An 8,481-nucleotide genomic window follows, 5' to 3' on the forward strand; every position below is an offset into this window, starting at 1 on the left:
GCCTGGACCACTTCAATGGGAATGGAAAAGTAGGTGAAATAAACATGTTCTGGAGAGCATCTACGGATCTCGCTAGGTGTATCCTTACTTCCTTCTCCTGGGGGTTCTTGGGGGGCAAAATGAAGATGAACATCATCACATAGTTTGCCCAGCTTCTCCTCGTCTGTGGATTTGCATGGCACCCTGTGTGTGCCGTCAATAGCTCTGATCCTACTATCCTTTGGTTATTTCCCTGTCTTAGTCCTGGTCACAGTGAGAGGCCCCAGTGGAGAAAGGATGCTTCCATCTGTGTACCACAGAGCCCATGGAACCAGTGGTCAGTAAGCGGCAGCCAGCGGAAGCAGCAACAGCAGGTGGCATTCAGGCTGTGCTTAAGGACTGACACCTCTGTGGATGATGAAGCACTTTCTTCAGTGAATGTGGAGAAAACCCATCTCTCTGATTCTCAGCAGAGCGTCCTATCTCTCAGTTATCAGTGCTGCATTATTAGTATCATAATCGAGAAGCTTTATTGAGCAAAGTCCTGGGTTCAACATTGGCGAGAGCACTGGAGTGTCTTGGTGGGTCCAGGAAGAGCAGATGCCTGAGAGGAGATACCAAGGAAAAGAAGCACCAGATCCTTCCCTGGGCTTCAAGGCAACCAGAGAAGGGGAAGGCCCACCTTTGGATCCCACCACTCCTCTCACAGGGCCAGCCAGGGAACGGCAGCCCTCCACGCATCAGTTCTCTCATCTTTGAGATGGATGTGATAGTATCTACTCTGCCCAAGTCACATAGCATTGTGATGAAGCCCAGATGAGATGAAGGGCAAAACTGCCTCTCAGTGCCATACAGTGCAATGACTCACTGTTAAAGTATCCAGCTCCAGAGCACAACCAAATACTCCTGTGCTGAATTGTGCAGGCTGTGCTGACGGATAGAGGAGGACTAGGAAGTGCCAAATAGCTTCCTAGAAAAGGCGAACTTTGAGCAGTGTGGAAGAAGGCAACGTACGAGTTTTAGAAATGGAAGGAAATCTTTTTGGTCAAGGTAAGCAGCTAGAGCCTGCCTTTCACTGTGTGTCCACTTGTGTATACTAACTCACTTAATCACCTCTACAGTTCCCAAAGTTGGCATGCTTATCCGCACGTAAGAGGAGGGAACTTTACATGGGCATCTCCAGATGGCTGCTTGGGCTTCCTCACAGCCTGGTGGCCAGGTTCCAAGAAGAGGCGTTCCAAGAAAACAAACTCAGCATGTGAAAACTTACTGAACCATTTGTTGAAGCTGGTCACATGGCCAAGTCTGGAGACAGTGTAGGAGGGGGCTACATATGAGCAAGAATGCCAGGAGCTATTGTTCATTTGGGTTACTTAAGTAAGTTTATCACAAAGACTGGCCAAATGCAACCACACTAATCAGTATAAGTCACATTAGCATTTTATTGATTTTAAAAAATTTTAATCCCATCTTGAATTTCCATGTGTTGTAGGAGGGATGCAGTGAGAGATAATTGAATCACAGGGGCAGGTCTTTCCCATGCTTTTCTCTTGATAGTGAATAAATCTCACAAGATCTGATTGCTTTCAAAAGGGGAGTTTCCCTGCACAAGCTCTCTTTTCTTGTCTGCCACCATGTGAGATGTGTCGTTCACCTTCTGCCATGATTGTGAGGCCTCCCCAGCCTCCTAAAGTGCTCCTAAAGAATGAGTCCATTAAGTCTCTTTCTTTTGTAAATTACCCAGTCTCAGGTATGTCTTTACAGCAGTGTGAAAATGGACTAATACAACCAGCTACTCAGCATTTAGATCAAGAAACAAAGCATTACCAACACCCCAGAAGCCCCACTTAGACCCTTTTTCAGGCACTCCCTACTTCTCCCCAACCCAGAAGACCCACTGTCCTCATTTCTAATAACATTCATTAATTTTTAAAGATATTTTAAAACTTTGTAGTGCTGGAATGAATGGTTTCTATTGATAGTTTCTTTTGGTCAACATTATGTTTGTGAGTTTCTCCATACTGCTGTGTATAATGTTCATTTTCATTGCTGTGTGATATTCGATTATATGATGCTAACATATTTTATTTATTCTACTCTTCATGGGCTTTTGTCGAGCTTCCAATTTGGGACTATTACAAATAGTGTCACAGTGAACATTCCTCTTGGTGAACATATCCATGTGTTACTGTTGGTGTACACCCAGGAGCAGAATTGCTGAATCATAAGGCACACATGTGTTTTTGGTGGATACAGCCAAACAATTTTCCAAAGTGATTGTGTGAGTTTATCCTTCTGTTAGTGGTGTATGAAAGTTTTTGTAACTTCAAACCGCTTCCACTCTTTCCATTGTAGCCATTTTGATGGGTATGGAGGAGCATCGCATTTTGGTTTTAACGAGAATTTCCAAAATAACTAATGAAGTTGAGCACCTTTATGTAAGTTTATTGGACATTTGGATTTCCTCTTTTACTTAATGACTTTTCAAATACTTTGTTCATCTTGAAATCTTATTGTCTTTTTTTTTTTTGGTATGGATTCTGTATATATTCTGGATGAATTTTTTTCTGTGCCTGTGTGATTCATTGTAATCCATGGAAAGCTGGTCAGAGCAGTGGTTGATACAGACCAAGTAGCTGAAAGCGGGAAACAGATGAGGAACAACGGAAAGTATCTGATACACCTGGCTACTGCTATCTCTCACCTGGGTGATTTCAAGGGCTTCCCAATGTCCAATGCAGCACCTAATCTTAATAGACACCCAAAGTATTTGCTGAATGATCTTACTGTTTCTTCCTTTAAAAATCTTCCTGATGATTTTATTTTCTACAAAGGTAACCTTTCTTCTCTAATGTCATCTATCACTTGAGACAGTAGAAAGATAATTAGACCATGGTTTGATATGGAGATGGAGTAAAAAGATGGGATTTGAATGCTGTTCTGCTTCTCACTTGTTTGGTGACCTTGGACATCTCTGAAACATGATGATCTCATCCATAAAATATGGATCATAATAGTCCTATCAAATAAAGTGTTGTGAGTATTAAATTAGTAACTCTACATTGGGCCACTTAATAGAATATCAGGTACAAGGAAGCCCTCAGTGAAGGTTAGCTGTTATCATCATCATCATCCTTGTTATCGTTGCCATTGTTGTTATCTTATGATTATTAGGGCCCTGCTTTGCTTATCTTCAATTATGTAGCATGGCTTCTTCAGCAGATAACAGAAGTAAGAATGAGCTCTTCCAAAGACGTTTGGAAGAGTGGAATGAAACAAATTTGTGAAAAATCTTGATCAACCTTGGTCCCATCTACAAAGATTGGGTCACTATTACTCTGATGGTCCTCATAAGTCTCAGGCTCTCTAACATTTAAAACATATTTTATAAACAGAGAGAAGGTGAGAGTAATTTAGATAGAGGATGGGATGGAGAGTCCTCTAAATAGAGACAGAGACTTACGAATTTGTATCCCCAGAGCATTGCTTCACTAGATCCCCAGGACAACTCTCCACTGGGGATTTATTATCCTCTTGTGCAAATGAGGAGAAGAAAGCTCAAAGAGATCAAGGAACACACCCAAGATCACAGGCCTAGTCAATCACAGAGCCCAGGTCTGTGTGCGTCCCAGTCCCCGCTCCTTCCCCAGCCTAGCTCTCCCCTTTCAACCTGAGCAATGCTCTAAATCTCTAGATTCATACAGTAACTTTTGCACAGTTTAAAAACCAGAAATTAATTCCGTGCCCGTGGGAATGCTCTCAGAGCAGAGATAATTCTGCAATATATCCTTGTGTATATTTTCAGTGCATCCTGACTTCCACCTGGTTTGGAGCTATAAGTCAATCTTTTAGCCACTAAGCTAAATTCCCAGGGTACTCTTAAGATACAGAAATTCCAGCAGTAAATAGCAAAGCTGTTAGACCAGATTAAACCTGCCAAAGCGATTTGAGCCGAGCTGAGAAAAATGGACCCCCTTGAAATGATACGCTATCAGCCAACAGTAACATAACCCTGGAAACAAACCTTTTAGTTTATAGTTCAACAAGCAGCACACATGGTTAGGAAGGAGACTTGGCTGAAGTCTAGCATCCACAGAGGGTGCAGAGGGTGTGGAAAATGTGAGTTGTAATTCATTTATGTTTCACTTTCTCTCTCTGTTTTCCTGATTAAATGATCTTGTGGAGAATTCCTTGATTTTGACATTTGAAATCTACAGAGTCTGTCTGGGAGGTGAGTAATGATAGTGTAACTAAAGATTGTGATCAGAGAGGGGGTCACAGTGTGATAAAGGGGGAATGACACAGAGACAGACGAAGGATGCAGGTGGGTGAAGATCACAGGCACTGGGAGGCAGTTTCATCTCCATTTCACTCCATTGCTCTTACAACAACTTAAAAATGGAAAACAAATGCTATGGAGACTTCATTTTTCTAAGAAATTGATTCAGTTAAAACAACAACAACAACAAACAACAACAACAAAAAACCCAAGGTGTGCTTACCCAGGACAGTATTTTCCCTGTTGAGACCGAAGCAGCTGAGGGTTATACAACCCACTCAACTGCTTCTCGAGGCCACTGCAGTTTCCGTGGGCAAAAGCAAACAGTCCTGAGCAAATCCTGCATGCCCTCTTCCATTCTTGCCCCTTCTATTTACCTTTGTTTTTGAAGAAGCCCGGACACTAACGCAACATTCTCGTTAAGTGTGTCACTTTAGCTGAGGAGGAATAAACTACAATGCTATAGGCAGGTGCCTGATTCAATCACAAAATTATTCAGACACCTGGGGCAATGCCCAGCTGGCAGGGCTACCTGTTTGCTTTTCTTTTCAGTTTGTATTTTGTATTGTTGCCATCCTTGCGTTTTAGAAGCACTGAGGGCGCTTAGCATTTATTTAGTCTTGGTTCCCACGGTCTTCCACGAGAAGCCCACCCCATGTGTAGGTGCGGGGATTCAGGCGGGCTGCTGCTTGCTGGCAAACATGTTTCTCAGCCTGACTTGTTCTCTCTCTTTCTCTCCTGAGGTTCAAAAGTCCATTTTCAGTATTTCCCATAGAAAAGTGCTCCTAAAATCTGAAAGTATGCTATTTTAGGATGCAAGTAGATCTTTGTTCTTCCTTCTTGGTGGAGATGAATTGGGGCACCGTTCCTGAGCCAGTGGCCTCTGTGAACACTGGAACACTGCCTGGGTCTCCACCCTCATGGGGAGAAGCCATGGGGACAGCCGCAGAAGGGAGCACCCACCTGGACAGGCGAGGTGACCGATGCTGGACAACATGCTTCCTGGTCCACTTGACTTCTTTTCATCTTGCACTGAGACACAGCCCTCCAAGGGAAGCAGCAGCGGTGAACTGCTTTGTGGCACGATGGCCTTCCACGGAGTCCGAGGAATTCTTCTGGAAGATAAGGGGCTGGAATTCCCATTCCCATTGGCACTACCCCATGCAGGTCTAATACCATTCATTGGGTGATAGTTCTTTGACTATATTTCAGTCTGACAATACCATATACAATAGGCTGCTCTGGCTGTCATTCACTGACCCTTGAAGGGGGAAATTCCTCGAGGTGCTGCAAAGGAAGTTTCCACTGATAAATGAGCATTTCAGGAGGTGTGGGAAGAAAGCCTGGTCCACGGGCGCCACTGTCAGCATTAGGTGAGTCAGGAGAGCGAAGGTGACATCTGCGGCAAAGTGTCCCAGCAACACACAGCAGGCCGGGACTGTTTTCCTCACCTGCCTTGGCGTTGGCTGCAAAACTGAGGGACCCTAAACAGGTACAATTCCTGAGACTGTAAAGAGAGTCAGCGACCCGGCGACTGTCCTTACCCCTCCCACCCCCGAGTCCAGGAAGACTGTGTCTCTCCAAATGCCCAGGTCAGCGTCTCCTCCTCTTAAAGGATCTGGAGGATCCTGGGAGGGCAGGATGGGGGGTGTGGGCTTATCAGCCCAGGAGCCTGGGCGCAGCTTTGAGGTCAACTTGCTGTGGGGCCTTGAGCCAGTCACATAGCACCCTGGGCTGTAGGTTTGTCATCAGAAGAAGCGTGATGCCTTAGGGCCTTGCTGGCGTGACATTCTAGGATCCTAGGTGTTTTCTGTGTGTCAAAGGCACGCATCACAACAGGACAAATGTAGGAGCAACCCTTCTGCAAGGAGGCACTTAATGCTCCACTTCAGGTGAGCTCTAAAGGGAATTTCATTCCTAAGACCTTAGAAGCAAATGTATCTGTATTTCTGTTTGTTAACTGCTTTCTAAATCAATGGGCTGGCCTACGGGCATAAGAAGGCCATGATATCTCCCAACGTTCTAGACACAAGAGAAGGTTTTGCAACCAAGCGGGCAGCTGGACCTCAGACCCAGTGGCCCTTTGGAAGGATGCCAGCCTTCCTAGTTCAAAGGAAACCCATGTAACAGACTGCTGTTTGCAAGTACCCGTGTTAGAGAAGAACACAGTGATCAACCGAGGACTTTGGGTGTGTGGATCTCAAACCAGATTCTTGCTTGCCAAATGTTTATCAGAGCGTGTCAATAGCAACTTGAATGATTTTCTCCCACTGTCACATTCAATATTTACCTTTGGAGAAAAGCAGGGTCAGTTCTCTCCAAAAGGAGGCTTAGTGAGTACAATTAGGTATTTCACAAAAAGATGTCCTTAAACTGCACCCCTTAGAAAATGGTAAGGGACTTTAATAGGGAAATGCCACCTCATCCAGTGTGGCAAGAAAGCACTTGCCACAATCATTTCAGCCGTCAGTTCTAAGTGACTTCGGCATTTCCTCATGGCAGGAACAGCGGGCTTGCTGCGCAAGTGCACTTTTCCTCACCTCACTTTGTGTTCCTGTTGATCTTTTTTTTTTCTTTGTATTTTGGAGACGAGACAGCTTGTTCCAAGTTCTGAGTTGGGGACAGTAGCAATTCTCCACGACCAAAACACTGCAGCTGCGTCCTTTGGAGCAGGGAACACGAGCTGCTTTGTTGACCCCTCTTCACCCCAGAGGCGTGTCTTCTAGGTTCAGTCCAGGATGCAGCCTGCCAGCCATTGGTCAGGTCACAAATATGTGCAGCACACAGCAAGGTCCTCCCTGTGACCCCTCGATGTGGCCACGTGCTGTCACCCCAGCGCCCCGGATCTCAGTCTGCAGGGAAGCAGCCGTGACAAGCACAGAAAGGCAGGCACTGGTACCTCCTATCGAAGCCCCCAGTTCACCGGCAGCCGTCGTGTTAATTTAAGAAGTTGTCTGAACAATCTGGCACCGTCGCTGGAAACTGAAGAAGGTGGGAGGAGGCTAAGCAAAACCCTTGCTTAATTAAAAGCATATCTGCAAAAGGTCAGGCCTGGCAGGAGGATGACAAAGGCAGTCAGAATTTTAAAATCAAGTCATTCTCTCTTGTGAGATTTCTTCCAGACCCTGATGGATTAGGGATGCGGGGTTTTCTCTTCCAACAAAGCCTGCACAGCTGAGTCGGGGTGAGCCAAGTGTTAGTTCCTTTGCTGTTTTCAGAGAAGTAGGACTTCTTCCCCCAAGGTGACCCCACTTCAACCCCAGGGCAAGAAGGAGGTGACTCTCAGTAAGTGTCAGCCCTCATTCCCTCTGGAAACCTGGGGTAGACGTGGAAAGCACATGGTGAGCTCTGTGGAGGCCATGTGCCTTTGGGACGCTGTGCCTCGGTTCAAATGGCTTCTTTAAGAAATCACCAAAACTGGATTCCTGTTGCAGCTGACGGAATGGGGAAAGTGTGAGCTCAGAAAAGTGAATTCTTAGTACTGACGTGATAGCCACCTTCACCTTTTTGAGGCCGGGCGCAGTGCCTCACATCTGTAATTCCAACACTTTGGGAGGCCAAGGTGGGTGGATCACCTGAGGTCGGGAGTTTGAGACCAGCCTGGCCAACATAGTGAAACCCCATCTCTACTAAAAAAAAAAAATACAAAGATTAGGTGGTGTGGTGACACACATCCCAGCTACTCAGGAGGCTGAGGCAGGAGAATCGCTTGAACCCTGGAGGCAGAGGTTGCAGTGAGCCGAGATCACACCACTGCACTCCAGCCTGGGCGACAGAGTGAGACTCTGTCTAAAAAAAAAACAACAAAAAAAAAATTCACCAAGACTGGATTCCTGTTGCAGCTGATGGAATGAGGAAAGTGTGAGCTCAGAAAAGTGATTTTTTAGTACTGACTTGATAGCCAGCTTCACCTTTTTGAGAAAAGAACTGTAATTCCAGAAAACCTAACCAGTGCCAGTGGGGAGATGACAAGAGGGTAGATGGGCAATAAGCAGGGCTTTCCCACAGCCAGCACTATTCAGTTAGGAAACAGCAGGCAGTGTGTCAGCCTCTTCCTCCCCTGATGGTGGGAGAGGGAGTAGAAGCCCATTTCCTGAAGACACTGAAGAGGAGTCCTGCCATGGGGGCAGGGGAAGGGGACTAGGTTAACATCTGCGTATGAGTTCAATTCTTTGATTCTACATTATCACATGACACTCTTCAGAATATGCCTATTCCTCAGA

General features: G+C 45.6%; 1 long non-coding RNA gene across 1 annotated transcript in view; it reads right to left on the reverse strand.

Annotated features, from left to right (window-relative positions):
- Positions 1-7,863, reverse strand: part of LOC103876624 — a 76,495-nt gene extending 68,632 nt beyond the window's left edge. The window contains exon 1 of the long non-coding RNA XR_002516322.2: positions 4,482-7,863. This is a non-coding gene — a long non-coding RNA (uncharacterized LOC103876624). The remainder of the gene's footprint in view (positions 1-4,481) is intronic.
- Between the last annotated feature and the right edge of the window lie 618 nt (positions 7,864-8,481).

The sequence above is a fragment of the Papio anubis genome, chromosome 10 (assembly GCF_008728515.1).
Source record: "Papio anubis isolate 15944 chromosome 10, Panubis1.0, whole genome shotgun sequence".
Classification (NCBI taxonomy): domain Eukaryota; kingdom Metazoa; phylum Chordata; class Mammalia; order Primates; family Cercopithecidae; genus Papio; species Papio anubis.